At 38.2% G+C, this 20,355-nt stretch overlaps 1 pseudogene; it reads left to right on the plus strand.

The window, feature by feature from the left end:
• The first annotated feature begins 19,135 nt into the window (after window positions 1-19,135).
• LOC117073374 lies at window positions 19,136-19,815 on the plus strand (annotated as a pseudogene).
• Window positions 19,816-20,355: the final 540 nt, after the last annotated feature.

A 20,355-nucleotide genomic window follows, 5' to 3' on the forward strand; every position in this document is an offset into this window, starting at 1 on the left:
AAGAATTGTCTCCAGCTATCTGGGAAAAGAAGGGATGGCAGAAGAATTAAGGCAGAAGGGAAAAAGAATTGAAATGTTGAGGACTTCACCATCATTGCTGGCTTTGAACCTGGAGGAGGAAGGCCACAAACCAAAGAACACAGGTGGCACTTGGATGCTGAAGATCACGTCCAGCTGATAGCTAGCAAGGAAACAGAAACGCAATCCTACAACCACAAGGAACTGACTTCTGCCAACTTGCAGGAGCTTGGAGGCGGAATCATCCCCAGAGACCCCAGAAAGAAACAGTGTCCTTCTGACACCTGGATTTTAGCCTGGAGGCCCAGATGACCCATGCTTCTCCCAGACTTCTGATTGACAGGACTGTGAATTGAATGTTGTTTTAAGCAGCTCCATTTGTGAATATTTGTTATGGCAGCAAAAGGAATCAAGTACAGTCTTTGATATATTTGCTAAGCCTCTATTTCTAAATGTGCTCAGTTTTTGTTTTTTGTATGTGTCTGTGGATCTCTGTACAGATTGTGATTTTTGTCAGCTTCGTAGCCTTCATTGCTCCAGCCAGCCATTGGCAGAGGCAATGGGATGAGACACAGTGATCAAAAGCAAAGGTTTCAGAGACAGTGTCACCCCAGTGCCCATCTCCACAGCTCCATTTGTGAGAAGACCAGGTGACTAGAACTAGAATCACATGATGGAACTATGGATCTGAGTGAGCAGAACATGCAGATAAGAACAAGAGCTGGCCTAGGGTCATGGTACAAAACAGGAAATGTCTGCAAGTGCAGAATCCAACCTCTATATCCCATTCGCTGATTTTTATGGACATTTTGGACCAGATCTTCGTGCATTGGGGGCAGAGCACAACTTAGTGGCAACAATGTAATGAAAGTTTTGAGGATTCCAAACCTTTCTGCAGAACTCAGATATATGATGCTGAAGCGTCTGGCTGCTCTCTTATCCTTTATCCCATGACTCATAATGGATGCCTGTAGCAGGGGTTTGACAAGGTGCTGCTTGCACAATTTTATCCCCACCACTTTCTCTATGACAGATGAGAGATGCAAGAACCTTGGCAAGCATGGCACAGAGATTCTGCAAGCTCTTCAACCTGTCAAGTAGCAAAGCAAAATCAATCACAGAAGCAACCCCTTGCTGTGGTTGGAGATTAACATCTTTACAAGATAATAAAGGCAACAAATTACATCTGCCAGCACTCAAAGCAGGAGGCTCATAAAGAGATTCTTCAATAAGCGATGAGACTCTTTGCCCCGGCCCAGTAGATTTAGAGAGAAAGCTGGAATCTGGACTGCAGGCAGTTATAGATCAACTGCAAGACCCGTATGCTTATAGTGACGGGCTGCCCATGAATGCCCCTGAGGGTCGGTTCCAGCTGCTGGCAGGATTCTGTCATGAGGAGTCACAGAAGTGGGCAGCAGACATTTGAATCACCACAGCTACTCCCTGTCCTACCTCCTGCCCATCTCGGGTAGCCATAGATTTATACCCTCAGCTCTTCAAGAAAACCTGCCATGGGGAGCACAGGTTACTGGCAGCCTGCAAGGTAATGTCTTTGGATGTGCCATTGTGTTCCTACTGGGGCCCTGATTCCCCAGGTCTGCTGCAGCCAAAGACTGGACACAGGGCTACCAACACCAGGTCATTTCTGTCTGATGCAAGTCTCCTCTAACAGGCACTATTTGCTTCAGTCCTCCCTATCAACCTGGGCAAGACTCTTTCAAAGCTGCATTTTAATCAGAAGCTTTCTACCTAATACTTCCTGTCCTCTCTAATGTCACAAGTGTCAAGTGGCATCATGATAAGAAGTCTCTCCTCTTCTGCTATTTCTTTACCTTTCACAGACACTTTTCCCAAAATCTCCTTTATATCTATCTTGAGATGGTGTCTGCTTCTTGAAGCACCCAGAGTGTAATGCATTATCACTCCAAAATGTCCCTCAGACACTAGCCAATGCCTGATAACTGTAATTTCACAAATTTCTTTCCATTTGTTTACTCATTCTTTCAAAAAATATTTACTCAAACCAACTCTGTTCATAAGTGGAAGAAATGTCAGAGATGAATAAGACACAATCTGTGCCTGCACAGAGCTGAGAGTTCACTGAAGATGATGAACACATCATTAAGCAGTGTGAAAATTACTATACACCACAGTGCTAAGGGAAAATAGAACAGGAAAGAGACATTTTGGGATGAGTAATAAAGGAGGGCAATGCACTCTAAAGGGAGGGATGAACATTGGCTCTTTAAATTTATTGAACTGTGAGAACAGAATGAAAGAAAATGTGTGTTATAGAGTAATCTGCAATCTTTCTGAAGAATTAGCCTGTGTTAAAATGCAAACAAGAGAGACATCCACCTAGGTCAAAATTGAGCAACAAGAATTAAATTTACCTTTCTGCCTGAACAACTACAAAACAAAAAACAAACAGAAAAAGAAATATTTGAAACAACACCTTTCAAGACACTGCCTCTCAAACAGCAATCCCTGAAAGGAAACACAAGAGGTGAGCCTTGCAACTGCTTCCACCTAGAGCCGTCACAGAGTTTAAGGGATATTTCCCATGGAGTGAACCTATGCGGAGCCAAAGAATCGATCTTTGGCTCTTAAAATGCAACAAAGAAAAAAATAATTTCAGAAATAAATAAATAGACCATCAACAAGCCGTGGATCAGCTTCAAAATGGCCTAACATGTGTGTATGTATCTGGAATCCTCAAGAAAGAGGGGACAGAAAAATTACTTGAATTAATAGTGCCCAAAATGTCCAAATTTGATGAAAACTGTAAGCCCACTTATTCAAAAAGATCAATGAACCTCAAGCAAAAGAAATATGAAGAAATCACATCAAGAATATTTTAACAAATTGCTCAGAATGAAAATACAAAACTTCTATAGGCAAAGAAAAAAAACCCATATTACATACAGAAGAGCAAAGATAAAATGACAGCAGATTTATCATCAGAAAAAATGCAAGAAGACAGTGAAGCAATATATTTAAAAGACTGAAAGAAAAGCACTGTCAATCTAAAATTATTTGGCCAGCAAAAATAACTTTTAAAAGCAAATGTAAAATAAAGTCTTTCTCAGATATACAAAAGCTGGGGGGAAAAAAGAGAAGAAAAAATCATCCCTAGCCATCCCAAACTACAAGAAATACTAAAAGAAGATCTGTAGGCATGAAAAATAATAACAGGTGGGAATCTATATGTATACCAAATAATGAAATGTAAGTATATAATATGTTCTTTTATTTAAATATCTTAAATAAATAGCTGTTTAAACAAAACTTTAAAAAGGAAACCTGAGCCAGGAGCAGTGCCTCACGCCTGTAACCCTAGCACTTTGGGAGGCTGAGTGGGGTGGATTGCCTGACCTCAGGAGTTCAAGACCAGCCAGGGCATCACAGAGAAATCCCGTCTCTACAAAAATACAAAAAATTAGCTGGGCATGGCAGCATGCACCTGTAGTCCCAGCTACTCGGGAGGCTGAGGCAGGATAATTGCTTGAACCCCAGAGGTGGAGGTTGCAGTGAGCCGGGATTACACCACTGTACTCCAGCCTGGTGACAGAGCAAGACTCCATCTCCAAAAATAATAATAATAAATTAATTAATTAATTAAACCTGAACAAAATACTAGCAAACCAATTCAAAATCTAGCAACATATTCAAAGGATTATACCTCATGACCAAGTGAACTTTATTACATGAATGCAAGTTTTTTCCAACATACAAAAAGTAATCAATGTATACACTATATTAACAGGATAAAGGGGAAAAAGAAACACACGATCATCTCAATAGATGCAGAAAGAACATTTGATAATATTCAACAACCTTTCCTGATAACAACACTCACAAATAGGATTAGGAGTGAACTTCTTCAACCTAATGAAGCACATGAATGAAAAACCCATGAAAACATCATACTTCATGGTGAAACACTAAGAGCTTTCCTTTAAGATCAGGACTAAAAGTCTAATCTCTTAGGATGTCTACTCTTGCCACTTCTGTTCAATGCTGTACTAGAGTTTCCAGCATGGGCAATTAGGCAAGACAAAGAAATAAAAGGATTCGACATATACAGATTGAAAAAAATAAAATTATCACTATTTGCAGGTGACGTAATCTTTTCTATAGAAAACCTTAAGGGATCCACACATAACCCCTTCACTCACACACACACACACACACACACAAAATCTATTAGAGAGAGAAAACAAATTCAGCAAAGTTGCAAGATAAACAAATATATGAAAACCAATTTCTATATACTAGCAATAAATAATCTAAAATTAAAATGAAGAAAAACATCATTTTGTGTATTTATTTTTTTATTTTTATTTTTATTTTTTTTTTGAGACAGGGTCTCGCTCTGTCGCCCAGGCTGGAGTGCAGTGGCCGGATCTCAGCTCACTGCAAGCTCCGCCTCCCGGGTTCTTGCCATTCTCCTGCCTCAGCCTCCCGAGTAGCTGGGACTACAGGTGCCCGCCACCTCGCCCGGCTAGTTTTTTGTATTTTTTAGTAGAGACGGGGTTTCACCGTGTTAGCCAGGATGGTCTCGATCTCCTGACCTCGTGATCCGCCCGCCTCGGCCTCCCAAAGTGCTGGGATTACAGGCTTGAGCCACCGTGCCCGGCTGAAAAACATCATTTTAAAGTAACACCCAAAATAATAAAATTGTTATGACTAAATGCAACCAAAAAAAGTGTATGACTTGTACACTGAAAACTGCTAAACATGTTGAAAGAAATCAAAGAAAACCTAATAATATGGAGAGGCATACTATTTTCATGGACAGAAAGACATATTACTATTAAAATTGCAATACTCTCAATTTGATCTACAGATTCAGTATATAATCCCTATCAAAATTCCAAATGTGATTTTTGCAGAGATGGAGAAATCAATTCTAAAATTCATTTTGAAACACTAGGTATCTTGAATATCCAAAACTGTCTTGAAAAAAATAACAGAGTTGGAGAACTCAGATTTCCCAATTTGAAACATACACCAAAACTAAAATAATTAGGATGGTGTGGTACTGGCATAAGGATAGACACATAGATTAATGAAATAGAATTAAGAGTCCAGAAATAAACCCAAACATATATGGTAAACTGATTTTTGACAAGAACGGCAAGGAAATTCAATGGGAAAAAAATAGTCTCATCAACAAATGGAGATGAACATTGGACATATCGACATGCAAAAGAATGAATTGGACCCTAAATCACACCAGATGCAAAAATTATCTCAAAATAAATCAAAGACCTAAATATGAGCTAAACTCTTAGAAAGAAACAGGTAAAAACTGTGTGACCTTAGATTAGGCAATAGCTTCTTACATATAACACAAAACGCACACATAAACAAGCAAACAAAAAAGAGATAGATTTCATCAAAGCTAAAAACTTTTTCACTTCAAAGAACACCATCAATAAAGGGAAAAGACAATCCACAGAATGGGAGAAAGCAATTGTAAACTATATAGCTGATAAGAGTCTAGTATCCAGAATATATAAAGAATTCTTACAACATAATGTTTGTTTAAAAAACAAAAACTCAATTAAATATGGACAACAGATTTGAATAACCATTTATTCAAAGAAGATATACAAATAGCCAAAAACACATAAAAACATGCGTAGCACCATTAGTGATTAGGGAATTGCAAATCAAAATCATAATGAGATATGATTTCATACCCACTAAGATGTCTTTAACAATTATTTTAATGAAAATAAAAAGTGTTGGCCAGGCATGGTGGCTCAAGCCTGTAATGCCAGCACTTTGGGAGACTAAGTCAGGTGGATCACTTGAGGTCAAGAGTTCGAGGCCAGCCTGGCCAACATGGTGAAACTCCATCTCTACTAAAAATACAAAAATTAGCTGGCATGGGCTGAGCTGGGCACAGTAGTCCCAGCTCAGGAGGCTGAGGCAGGAGAATTGCTTGAACCCGGGAGGTGAAGGGGGCAGGGAGCCGAGATCGGACCACTGCACTTCAGCCTGGTGACAGAGCAAGACTCCATCTCAAATAAATAAATAAATAAATAAATAAATAAATAAATAAAGTGTTGGTTGAGTGCGTGGAGAAATTGGAAACAGTTTGGCAGTTCCTCCAAAGATAAACATAGAATTATTTTATTACCCAGCAATTATTGATCTGTTCTGTGAAAAGCTGTGATTATTTAACTCAAAAGTCTTTTCCGTATTGATATTATTATAGGAAAATTAGATCAGTTATTATATGCCATACTCCCAGACTATAGTAAGTGGTCAATGTATATTTCCCCTGTGATGAACATGCTTAGACAAAAGTGAACTCTGATAGGGGATAGACGAGTTAGGCAGAGGAGTTGCTCAACTCTGGATTGTCATCCTGGTCAAACTTATAGGGCAGGTGGTCCTAGGTGTAGGACTGAGGAAAGGAGAATAAGTAACTAGAAACTGGAGAAGGAGTAACTGAAAAATAATGAGTAACTTTTTTTATGGAGTAAAAAAAAAAAAAAAGACAGTTTGAAGTTAGAAATCTGTATCATGTAACTGGATTTTAGTTTATTTATCTATATTGTGGTAGCAATTTTTCTATCTGCCTCATAATATTGGTGAAGAGGAAAGGTGGTAAAACTTTTAATGTATACACAGAAAAGTGGAAGAAGAGCAGGCGTGGGGTTGAGTTTCCTCCTCACATGTTACCCCTGCCTGTTGATGTTTTAACTCAGGCTCATCTCCCACGGATGTTTGCCAGAAATCTAAGGAGCGCTTTCTACATTGTATGCGGTAGAGAAATTTGGAGCCATGGTCCAAGCTTCCAGTGCAGAGAATTAGAAATGGATGTCTTTCCAATCATCTGTGGGCAGCAGTCACACAGAGAAATCAAGAGCACAGAGGTGTGGGAGGCTTGAGTGTGGCCCAAACACCAGGTGAGAAGGGAAGAGGTCTTCAGATGTTTGAGGTCTTTTGTTCACAGATTTACTTCATTTCCAGGACTTCCGAGTTGATGATTGCTTCCACAGCGCCTCCTTACCCACCTTAGACATCCTGTTTCTTTTATTCTGCCTCCTAATATTTCCTTTCCACCTTCCCACTCATTTATTGTCCTTTATAAAACAGCATTTAGTAGTATTTCTTATTTGCCTAGTGGCGCGTCCATGAGTTTGAGAAGAGGCAGTGTGTGCCTGTGGGCAGAGGGGAGAAAGTCAGCGCTGGAGCTGCAGGGGGCAGGTCGGCGGGCTTCCCTGAGAGGACCACACCAAAAAGAGATGACGAGTGCAGGGGAAGGCATGTGCAGGCCTATCCTTCATCTTGATGTTCAAGCAAATAATGTAATCTTAGCTCCCTAGTAACAAAGGAAATCTCCAAGGGTCTTTACACTGTTTGGCTTCTCTCCCTCTCCTCCTTTCTTCACCTCTTCCTTCCCTTCCCACAGTGCTGGTCTCCCCCTACAATTCTCTCCTATTTCCACACTCGGCCCCTCCCCCTTTACCTGACCCTTTTACCTTTTCATCTCCCAGGGTTGCATCATCACCCTGCAGTTTCCCCTGGAATGTTGACACCATAGATCACTCACTGGCTTAACAGCCCCCACAGGCAATTTTTGTTTGTTTATTAAAACTGAACGTTACTTTTAAAATAAAAAAAAAATTGCTAACAGTGGATTATGTATGTGAAAGCTAACAATGCTAAATAGTGACTCCCCACTTTAGTAGGGACACAAGGTCTCCGCATCACCCCTATCAAGATCCCTATTCTCTTCTTATAAAAAGCTCATATCTACATCTGCATGGCTTGCCTAGTCCTTGTTGGCCTGTGAGCTTGTAGCTCCTGGTCCAGATCCTCATTATGTTGGAAAAGTTGGGGACCCAGGGCCCATGTAGCCAGATCTTGGCCCAAGGGGACTCTTACTGGCAGCAGAGAACTTAGTCAAGCCCCAAGAGCATGGACTGTAAGTCAGGAGGCCTGGTCTCCAAAGCTGCACCTTGTTTGAAATGTGTAAAGGGCAATTCATATGACCTTTCTTAGCTGGGCAATGAGGAGGGGTCACCTGAGGCTTTCAAGAAGGGCTCCTCCAAACCCTAGGGTACCACCATTTCTGCTATAGTGCTTAAATGAAGCATGTAAGGAAAAGAACGAAGGAGAGCAGAGGTCAGCAATGCAGGATGTGGTAAAAAAATAAATAAATAAATAAAGATTTTATTGTAAGAACAATAAGAGCCACTGGAATGTGTTAGGCAGAGACTAATGTGATCCAATTTCCAGTTTTAAGAGCCTAGTGGGTTATAAGGAAACACAGGTCCAAAAACAAACAAACCAAAAGGAGACTAGTCAGGGAGCTGATGTGGTCGTCCAGGAGAGAGCACTGGACTGTGGGTCAGAAGACTGTATTGGGGTGTCAGGTGGTGGCCTGGACAAGGTGTTTGCAGAAAAGTTGATGATAAATGGAAAAGACGAAATCAACAGAGTATACCAATAGATTAGATGTTGGAAAGAGAAAAGAATAATCAATAAGGACACGTGGATATGTGTTCCAAGCACCAGGGTTGAGAGTGCTGCATTTAACAGAGTTTAGAAGAGATCACAGGTTTGTGAAACCATGTTGAGTCTGGGGACCAATGCGTAGCTCAATATTGCTGAAATAGACCATACAAGGGATTGGGAAATGGGGCAGAAAATGCAGGAAGAGATAGCTTATAGAAGGTATTGTACATCTGGATTTTATCATGAAAGTGTCTTGACACCCCCCATACCTTCTTTTTCTTATAGAAATTTTGACATGACATTTAGAACGTTCTCTCTGGCAATGGTGGTTTAGATTATAAGCAAAAATGCTAAAGGGAGGAAGACAAATGAAGAGGCTGGAGCAAGTCAGAGGATGACTAAATCCTACCCGCTAGCTACTTCTCTGAAATAAAATTACCCATTCCCTGACATCAGCATTCTTTCTGCCAATTCTCTTCATTTTGAATGCAAATTCCAAAGCGTGCTTTCAGCTAGGGATAATTATCTAATTATCTATTATCCAGGGTGTATCGTTTCGTTTTTCCCTCTTCCTCCCCCTTTATTCGGTGTGTGGCTTTTGGCAGGCTTGAGAAAGATATGACTCAATTGCCTGTCAGCACAGCTTGGGTGAGGAGAGAACATCATGCAAAAGGAATCAAGCTTGTCTGGGGAGCAGTACGGTAATTGATTACTAATTACTGAAACATTATGTCTGAAGGAGGCAAGGCACAGGCCTATTTTTGAAGGCTCCAGGTAATTAGCAAACATGTTTAAGACACTCAAGATGGCTCCAGGGGAGAAACATCTGAGAAGGAGGCTTCTTCTCCTCCTCATAAGGTCCATTTATGGCTTTTGTGTGATGAGCTTCACACTCCCAAGCATGAAGGAGGGAATTGGGGTTGGGACCAAGGGCTTCCTTCAACATTGCTATCCAACGGCAGGTATTCCAGCGTCAGCCCCTAGGGTTATCTAATGTCAGGGATTTAAAAAAAAAAGCAGCAAAGAAAGGAAGTAACTGAGCTCTTCACTTGTAAAAAAATGTTGAGGGTAATCTTTCAAAAACGCAAGTCTAATCATGCCACTCCTCTGCCTGAAAGTCTCCAGTGACTTCCCTTTGTCTGAAAAGTTCTAGATTCTCAGTGCTGCTTACATGGCCCTCAGCCTCTTGTCCGATTGCTCCTGAAGAAATACTGGCTGAGGATGGTGTGTGGGCCCTCTGGCTTGCAGTGCTCCCTGAGGACCATTCTTTCTCCCAAACCCGAATGTGTGCATCAGCTGTTTCTTATGACAAGCACTGTCTCCTCTTTTGCTGTCAATTCTTCCTCACCCTCTTTGTAGTTCAAACGTCCCTCTGCCAGCAAGGTTTCCCTATACCCTAACTGTTGTGAACTTCAGCCCCGCCTTTTTTTAATGAACTCTATTTTTTTAGAACAGTTTTAGATGCAAAGAAAAAATGCAAAGATGTGGCCGGGCGCCGTGGCTCAAGCCTGTAATCCCAGCACTTTGGGAGGCCGAGACGGGCGGATCACGAGGTCAGGAGATCGAGACCATCCTGGCTAACACGGTGAAACCCCGTCTCTACTAAAAAATACAAAAAAACTAGCCGGGCGAGGTGGCGCCTGTAGTCCCAGCTCCTCGGGAGGCTGAGGCAGGAGAATGGCGGGAACCCGGGAGGCGGAGCTTGCAGTGAGCTGAGATCCGGCCACTGCACTCCAGCCTGGGCGACAGAGCGAGACTTCGTCTTAAAAAAAAAAAAAAGGAAAGAAAAAATGCAAAGATGGTACAGTGTCCTCCTGTTTTCCATACTCAATTTTTTCTATTATTAACACTTTACCTTTGCATGGCTTGTATGTCACAACTAATGAATCCATGGTGATATATGTTTATGAACTGAAGTCTACACATTTTCTTAGTTTTTGCCAGATGTCATTTTTCTGTTCCAAGATCCCATCCAGGATACCTGTTACGTTAGATACTATGTCTGTTTTTAGGTCCCTTGTGGCTATGACAGCTTTACAGAGGTTCCTAGTTTTCGATGACCTCGACAGTTTCAAGGGATCAGGTGTTATATTGTATAATTCTCCTCTGTTGCAATTTGTCTGATGTTCTTCTCATGATTAGAATGGGGTAATGAGCTTGTCAGAGGAAGACCACACAGGTAAAGTACCATTTGCACCACATCAAGGGTACATACTTTCAATAGAATGCATGACTGTTAACGTTGACCTTGGTCACCTGGCTAATGTAGTGGGTTTTGTTTGTTCGTTTTAGTAGAGGCAGGGTCTCGCTGTGTTGCCCAGGCTGGTTTCAAACTCTTGCACTCAAGTAAACCTCGTGTCTCAGCCTCCTTAGTTACTGGAATTACAGGCATGAGCCACTGTGCCAAGCTCCTAATGTAATGTTTATCAGATTTCGCCACTGCAAAGTTTCTCTTTTTCCCCTCTTTCCATGCTGTGCTCTTCAAAAGGAAATTATTATGCACAGGGCACACTTAGGAGTGGAGTGTTATGCTTCATCTCTTTGAATGCAGAGTAACTACATACATTATTTGGGACTTTCCTGGATGGAAGTTTATTTCTTCTCTCTACTCCTTTATTTATGCACTTATTTATTTATATCAGTATATCAATACTGATATATATTTATTTTATTCATTGACTTATAGTCCAATACTGCTTTCTTTATTTTGTCACTCAAATTATTCCAGCATTGGCAACTGGAATTTTTTTTTTAATTAACTTCTGTGTCCCATTGACATATCCCATTATGGGACATTTGCTTGCTTGCTTGTTTTTCTTAGAGCACTTCCCCAATTTCCAGTGCTAAAGGATAGATTCCCCAGGCTCAATTTGTAAGACAGAGTTCCTGTCTTAGTCCTAGCACCAGCCACTTCTCCAAGAACCTCTATTTTCTTACATTAGAAAAAAACGTTACAAATGAAAGGGAGGCATGTTTGTTGCCGCTGGGATACAGTTACATCTAGGCTTCTTGGTTGAAATAGCAAGAAAATAGATGAGTATATACTAGCCCACATATCTGTGAATATTTCTATATATATCATCTTTGTCTATATCCTGAACATGAGTTCATACTGCTATCTCCAATTCTTAATTACCACAAGGATCATTCTAGCCTCCTCTGCATGTTTATCTATAAAGTCTCACTTTAACAGTAAGAAATCTGGCTCACATTTTCCACTATCCATTCATTTAACTGTTCCTTTTCAGTGTACATGGATAGCAGTATCAGTGTTAACCCATATTCCTGTGGAAATCAATTTTATCAATAAAGTACAGTTCTTATGTGCAATTTTTTGCCTGTAGTGTAACATACTCTATTCATTTCCAAAGTTAATTAAGTTGGCACCTTTTCCATTACCTCTTGCTATAAGGTTGATTAATACATTTGTAATGAAGTTACATTGTTTTGTCATATTCTGAATCTCACTCTGGAATCCCCCAATCTCTTAGAATTTTACTTTTTTACTGTAGAGGTCAGTGGACTCATAGAATCCACCATCACAGTATCATAAATAATAGTTTTCCATCCTAAAATATCTGTTCCGCTTCACCTACTTAGCCTTCTTTACTCCCTGAACCTCTAGAAAGCACTGATCTTCTCATTGTTGCTACAGTTTTACATTTTCCAAAATGTTACTTATTTGCTGTCATACTATGTAAACTTTCAAACTGGCTTCTTTCATTTAAATACACATTTACTATTTATCCTTGTCTTTCGGGTTTGATAGCTTATTTATTTTTACCGCTGAATAATATTCCATCGTATAGCTGTACCACAGTTTATTTATGTATTCACTTATTGAAAGACATCTTGGTTTCTTCCAAGTTTAGGCAATTATGAATATACCTGCTATAAACATCTGTGTGCAGATTTTTATGTAGAAGTAAGTTGTTAAATCCACTCAGTAAATATCAAGGATTGTAACTGCTGCATTATATGGTAAGAATATAGTTAGCTTTGTAAGACATAGTCAAACCGTCTTGCAAAGTGACTGTATCATTTTGGATTCTCAACAGCAATGAATGAGAGTTCTGTTATTCCACATTCTCACCAGCAATCAGTATGTCGTTTGTTTTGTTGATGTTTAATTTTAACCCTTCTAATATATGTGTGATGGTATCTCATTTATTGTTTTAAATTTCAATTTCCTAATAACAACTGATGTTGAAAATTTTTTCATGTGCTTATTTGCAATCCTTGTATCTTCTTCAGCGAGATGTCTGTTCAGCTCTTTGGTTCACTTCTTAATTGACTTGTTTGTTTTCTTATTGCTAAATTTTCAGTGTCCTTTCTATATTTTTGAGACAAGCCCTTAAAGCCAACTGGGCCTGTTTTTTGTTTTGTTTTGTTTTCTTTTCTTTTCCTTTTGAAGTTTATTAATTATTGATTAAATTTATTTTGTGTGTATAAGCCTATTCAGATTATTTTATTTCTTCTTGTGTGAGTTTTGGTAACATGCATCTTTCAAAGAATTGGACTATTTAATTTGTCAAATTTGTGGGCACAGTTATTCAAAGCCTTCTTTTATTTTATTTATTTATTTTCATAAGATCAGTAATGATGACCCTTACTTTATTTCTGATGTTGCTGATTTTGTATTCTCTCTTAGGTTAGTCTAGCTAGAGATGTATCAATATTACTGATTTTTGCCAAGAATCAACTTTTGATTTTGTTGATCATCTCTATTATTTCCTCATTTCCATTCCATGAATTATGTTAGGTTAGTCTAGCTAGAGATGTATCAATATTATTGATCTTTGCAAAGAATCAACTTTTGATTTTGTTGATCATCTCTATTATTTCCTCATTTTCATTTTTCGAATTTCTGTTCTCAATTTTATTATTTATTTTGTTCTCCTTAATTTATATTTAATTTGCTATTCTTTTCCTAGTTTCCTAAGATGAAAGCCTATATTATTGATTTTAGATATTTCTTCTTCTACAGCATAATGCTATAAGTTTCCCTCTAAACAATACTTTGCTGCATCCAACACACTAAAACAAATTGCACTTTTATTTTTGTCACAATAATTTAATGTATTGGTGAAACTGTCTATGCCTCTGCTGGTTTTTCGGGTTCTGCCTCACATTTTAACATGAGCTTTCTAGTGCGTACAAATATAGGATTGCTTTGTCTTTTTCAGGAATTTACCCCTTTATCATTATGTAAGCCATTTTATATCCCTGATAATTTTTATTTTTCTTAGGTCCTTTTTGTCCAAAATTAAAATATCTATTCCAGTTTTCTTTTGGCTAGAATTAGTACAGTATATCTTTTCCATTTCTTTACTTTTAACCTGAGAAATATTTAAAATGGATTTCTTGTAGATAACGCAGCGTTTGATTTTGTGGGTTTTTTTTTTTATTTTATTCACCCTGAAAATCTCTGTATTTTACTTGGTGTGTTTAGATCATTCACATTTAAGGTGATTATTGAAATTTTGATAATATCCTAGGTGCTCAGATTACAGACCTGAGTCATCAAGCCTGGCCCTGCCTTCTCTGATTTTCATTGAGAATTTTATATGATTCCATTTTCTTTCGTATCTTAACATATCAGTTAGATTTTTTAAAAGGTTTTTGTTGTTGTCATAGAGTTTGCAATATACATTTAAAACTAATATAAGTCTGTTAACTACTTTAAAAACAATATACTGCTTCATGTGCAGTGAAGATAGAATTCTAGAATTTTGTTTTTGTTTCTGTTTTCTTGTTTGACTTTAAATATTTCACTCTACTTTGTCTGGCCTGCATGGTCTGATGAGACGCCCCCTGTAATTCTTATCCTTTTTCCTCTTTTGGTAAGGTTTCCCCCACCAACCCCTGGCTTCTTTCAATTTGTTTAATGTTTTGCTTTATGCAATTTGAATATGAGGTTTCCAATATTTAGGGTGTTTTTGTTTGCTTTTCTTTTTGGTGTTCTGTAAGCTTCTTGAATCTCTGATTTTGTTTATGTCATTGATTTTGAAAAATTCTCAGGCATTTTTACTTTAAATACTTCTTCCATTCCATTCCATCTTTCTATACCTCCTGATGTTCCATTAATTGTGCATTGCACTTTTAAAAATTATTTTACTTTTTATGAGTACTCTATTCTGTCTTTCTTTTTTATGCTTACATTTCTGTTTGGGAAATTCCTATTGACATATATTATATGAGTATTAATATTGGAGAATTTGAGAATTAACACTTGAGAGTATTAATTCTTTTGTTGGCTTCATCCAGTCTACTGAAGAACCCTTCAAAGGCATTCTTTATTTCTGTTACACTGTTTTAATTTCTAAGATTTTCTATTTTTGTTTGTTTATTTGTGTTTGTTTTTTGAAACAGGATTTCACTCTGTCACCCAGGCTGGAGTACAGGGGCGTGATCTCAGTTCACTGCAACCTCCATGTCCTGGGCTCAAGTGATCCTCCTGCCTCAGCCTCCTGAGTAGCTGGGACTACAGGTGCAAGCCACCACACCTGGATAATTTTTGTATTTTTTGTAGAGACGGGGTTTTGCAATGTTCCCCAGGCTGGTCTTGAACACTTGGGCTCAAGTGATCTGCCTGTCTTGGCCTCCCAAAGTGCTAGGATTATAGGCATGACCTTAGGATATTCTTTCAATTATTTCTTGGAGCTTCCATGTTTCTCCTTACACACCCAATCTGTTCTGGCATGTTGTTGATTATTTCCAGTAGAACCCTTAACATATTCATCATAGTTGTTTTAAATTCCTTGTTTCATAATTCAATATCTGCATCATATCTGATTATGGTTCTGATGCCTGCCTTGTTTCTTCAGACTATGAGGCTTTTCTTTGCCATTTAGCATGCCTTGTAATCTTTTATTGAAAGCCAGACATGATTTATTAGCTAATAAGATCCGGAGTTGATAGGTCTGCCTTAGTCAGCTTGGGCTATTATAACAGAATTTCATAGACTAGGTGGCTTAAACAAAGGCATTTATTTCTCAGGGTTCTGGAGCCTGGTAAGTCCAAGATCATGACAGCATCAGTTACAGTGTCTGGTGAGGGCTACCTTCCTGGTTTGAAGATGGCCATCTTCTCTTCATGTCTTCACATAATGAAGAGAGAGATCATCTGTCTTGTGCCTTTTCTTATAATGAAACTATTCTCATTCATATAAGGGCTCTACCCCCTTAACTAATCACCTCCCAAATGCCCCATGTCCTTACACCACCATGTTGGGGATTAGACTTTAACATGTGAATTTGGGGGTGGAGGGAGACACAAGCATTCGACCCATAGTAAGGTCTTTGGTGTGAGGTTTTATGTATACCAGGCTAGACATTAAGCTGTTACCATTGAGTTTCCCTTAGATTTTTCCTCAGGAAAAGTCTGAATTTCAACTCCTTCAGCTGAAATCCATTGTTGTTATACTGGGGCCTTCTTGATGTGGTGTGAAGGGAAGGAAATATTCTATAATATTGTGATTAATTTCCAATCTTTAATCTGCTTCTGGGCTGTAATGTTCTCCCACCCCTACACTCTCTCATGCCGTCAATTGATACAGAAAAGCTAGAAGAGGCTGGAGCAAATCCCTTGCTCCAGCTGCGCAAATCCCTTGCAAGTCTCCTATCACTTGTCCCTGGAGACAGACCCTTGGATTAACATCTAAATTAAAACAGTATTCTGAGCCTTTGCTCTGTTGGTTTCTACTTGGCTTTGTATGGGCCATTTAACCTCTCTGAGCTTCTGTTTCTTCCCTTCAAGCACCCAAGTGTGAATGCCTGCCTCACATCATAAGGGTGCATCTAAACAAGCAATGGATAGAAAAATGAGGCTTCATACCGATAATTAACGTTATTACCCTGGAATTACACATGTACAAGTAGCAACAAAATAACTTATTTCATATCATTTTTTAACCAAGAGTACTTCTGATGGAAGATTTTATTAGCATATAGAATCATTGGATAAAAAATGATTTTTCACTTAGAAACAGTCTACCCAAGACAGGACTCCTGTTTACAGAATTCCTGGAAGATGATTACCCAACTTTTCTTGATTATGACTAGCAACTAGGAGCTAGCAATTTTGAAAGATAAGGGATTTCTTTTCTTTTCTTTTTGAAATGATATTATACTAAGTAAAAATATCCCCTCTGGTATGCTTTCCTTTTGAGTCTGCATCCTTGGGAAGCTCAAAATATTTCACTCACCTCTAATCACAATCGTGATAAGTCTTTATAAAATCATCTGTGTGCACACCACTGAATTTCCTTTTCATGGGTAAACAGGCCCAGATCTCTCAGGATGTTATAGTAGGATACAATTTTCAGACACCTTGTGTCTGAAATTCAATGTTTCAGGATTTTAACGTTTGCATTTTGCGGGGACATTGAGACCATAGCATCTCACATGTAAGGTCTCACATGCGTCCTCTTGAGGCATCTTATGCATTTATCTGCCCTTCTATTATTTATAAGTGGTGCCTAGAAGCAAGTGTAATATGATCTACAGGTACTATAACTTGTTTGCTTCTATTTTAATGATACCATGTTACACTAATAATGAACTGTGTAGCTAACAGAACACAATCATACTTCATGTCTCACCAAACACCAGAGAATCCCTTTTTATAGATGTGGAAACAAAACAAAGACTCATAGAAGTTAAGAGATTTGTTCACTATCTCACAGATAATCCAGAATTCAAACACAAGCATACCAGCTATCATTGACTTCATTGCTCAGTTAAGGGTAGGCTGAATTGACAGGTCACCAATAGCTTGGGTCCACTAACTCTCTCAGCCTTTTTTCCACAAAATGATGCGAAAAAGTGTTGAATGATGCCAAAAAGTGTTGTTCTTTATGAAATCATCTATTTATTTTTAATATTAATACAGTTATATAAAATTTAGAAATATGGAATGTTTAGTGTAAGAAGACTTAGAGATTACATTAAACATATAACACATTTATGAATAAGCAACTGGCAAACTAGTCAAACATCACATAGTTAATCTATGGGCAAAACTGATATAACTGAGGTCTTTTTTTTTTTTTTATTATACTTCAAGTTCTAGGGTACATGTGCATAACGTTTATATCATGTATAACTCCCCAATGCAATCCCTCCCTCCTCCCCCCTCCCCCTGATAGGCCCCAGTGTGTGATGTTCCCCTTCCCGAGTCCAAGTGATCTCATTGTTCAGTTCCCACCTATGAGTGAGAACATGCGGTGTTTGGTTTTCTCTTCTTGTGATAGTTTGCTAAGAATGATGGTTTCCAGCTGCATCCACGTCCCTACAAAGGACGCAAACTCATCCTTTTTGATGGCTGCATAGTATTCCATGGTGTATATGTGCCACATTTTCTTAATCCAGTCTGTCACAGATGGACATTTGGGTTGATTCCAAGTCTTTGCTATTGTGAATAGTGCCGCAATAAACATACGTGTGCATGTGTCTTTGTAGTAGAGTAATTTATAATCCTTTGGGTATATACCCAGTAGTGGGATGGCTGGGTCATATGGTACATCTAGTTCTAGATCCTTGAGGAATCGCCATACTGTTTTCCTTGAAGACATATTAATTGTCTTCATGCCATAGCATTAGCAGACAGGTAGGCAGCCTTTACGTTCTTTTTAGATGGGTTCCTCATCACTGACAATCTTATCAAAAAATCTGGATTTATCTTATTGCATCCCACTTAATAAAATCATTAAAATCAACTTTGTCTTTGTATAATCACTGTAAATCCATTTGTGGTGAGAGGATGGACACTCAGACTGTTGGGACATGGGACAAGAAACAAGCACGTCCGTTTGTGTAAAGGCCAATGCTTCCATTAACACATGCTCGGTGCCATCAGAAGTGGCAGCTGCTACTGTGGATTTCAGTTGCTATTTCTCTGAGGACCCTATGGAAGACTGTAAAGAGTGCCTGAGGACTGGAAAATGTGCCCACTCTTTTAGCCCTGGGAACAAACTAACTCAATATGGCAATTTAAAAACACAGTGTGGCAATTCAGGAATAAAAATCACTAAAATTGATTTTTCTCTTTGGCCTCATTTAACTGATCACAGCTTGATAGAACTCAATAGCTTTTTGCAAAATAATTTTCATTACTATATTATGTAACACTGAAAAATTGTTAGTTCTTTCATAAATTATCTGATTTTTTAAAGTAACATACATGATCAAACAAGAAATTTTGAGACGTGGTCATGGCTAGTATAATGGTCTAGTATAACCTCTTCCACTTTGAAAGCACTCACTGTTACTGTTTGTATCTGTTACTTGGTACCTCACAAAATGAGAGGGTACAATCTTTTATTACAGTGAGACATTTATAAAATTATTTATGCATTTTTTTCAAAATATACCTTAATAAATACCAAAATGTTGCTAAATTGTAGGTTATTTTCTTTGTCCTTAATGCAATCGAGTAGAAATGAAAGTAAGAGCAAAATACCACCATCAAAAATAAAAACATGGAACTGATGAAAGAAAACTATTAAAAAGTATTGAAATCAAAAAGGACCTCAACTCTGAAATTAAGATTAATTTATAATAAAAACAAGGAAAAAACTTTATATTAAAACCCATTGGATGTTTCCAATCTTTAACCTTTAAAAAATTTTATGTTGCCCCGTGTGTGTGCGCCTAATCTCAGCTAGTCCACCCGAGACCCCCTGAGCACCAACCCTAGTCCCCCGCGCGGCCCCTTATTCGCTCCGACAAGATGAAAGAAACAATCATGAACCAGGAAAAACTCGCCAAACTGCAGACACAAGTGCGCATTGGTGGGAAAGGAACTGCTAGCAGAAAGAAGAAGGTAGTTCATAGAACAGCCACAGCAGATGATAAAAAAACTTCAGTTCTCCTTAAAGAAGTTAGGGGTAAACAATATCTCCGGTATTGAAGAGGTGAAGAGGTGAAGAGGAACAGTGATCCACTTTAACAACCCTAAAGTTCAGGCATCTCTGGCAGCGAACACTTTCACCATTACAGGCCATGCTGAGACGAAGCAGCTGATAGAAATGCTACCCAGCATCTTAAACCAGCTTGGCGCAGATAGTCTGACTAGTTTAAGGAGACTGGCCGAAGCTCTGCCCAAACGATCTGTGGATGGAAAAGCACCACTTGCTACTGGAGAGGATGATGATGATGAAGTTCCAGATCTTGTGGAGAATTTTGATGAGGCTTCCAAGAATGAGGCAAACTGAATTGAGTCAACTTCTGAAGATAAAACTTGAAGAAGTTACCGGGAGCTGCTATTTTATATTATGACTGCTTTTTAAGAAATTTTTGTTTATGGATCTGATAAAATCTAGATCTCTAATATAAGCCCAAGCCCCTTGGACACTGCAGCTCTTTTCAGTTTTTGCTTATACACAGTTCATTCTTTGCAGCTAATTAAGCTGAAGCAGCCTGGGAATCAAGTTTGAAACAAAGGTTAATAAAGTTCTTTGCCTAGAAAAAAAAAAATTTATGTTAAATAAAAAATATTGAGAATAAATGAAGTAAGCATCTCTTCTGGTAATAAAAAAGCATTCAATTTAAAAAGTGAGATTGAAAAATAAAATGAAAAAAACAGAATAAAACAAAATTTAAAAAACAAAAAAGTGAGATTGAAATCGTTAAGAAATAGCAACAAGAAATTGAAACTTATTAATATAAAGAATCTATAGATAAAATAAAATTTTAGTTTTGTAAGACAAAAAAATTTAAAACATAAAAATTCTGAAAAATAAAATTAAATATATGTATCTATATCTGCAATCATGAAAAAGAAAATTTATGAGAAACTCAGGAGAAGATAAAGAATTGAAAGCAATATCCCAAGCAATTTTATATCAAAAGCTGA

Source organism: Trachypithecus francoisi, unplaced genomic scaffold (genome assembly GCF_009764315.1).
Source record: "Trachypithecus francoisi isolate TF-2019V2 unplaced genomic scaffold, Tfra_2.0 Lachesis_group4, whole genome shotgun sequence".
NCBI lineage: Eukaryota > Metazoa > Chordata > Mammalia > Primates > Cercopithecidae > Trachypithecus > Trachypithecus francoisi.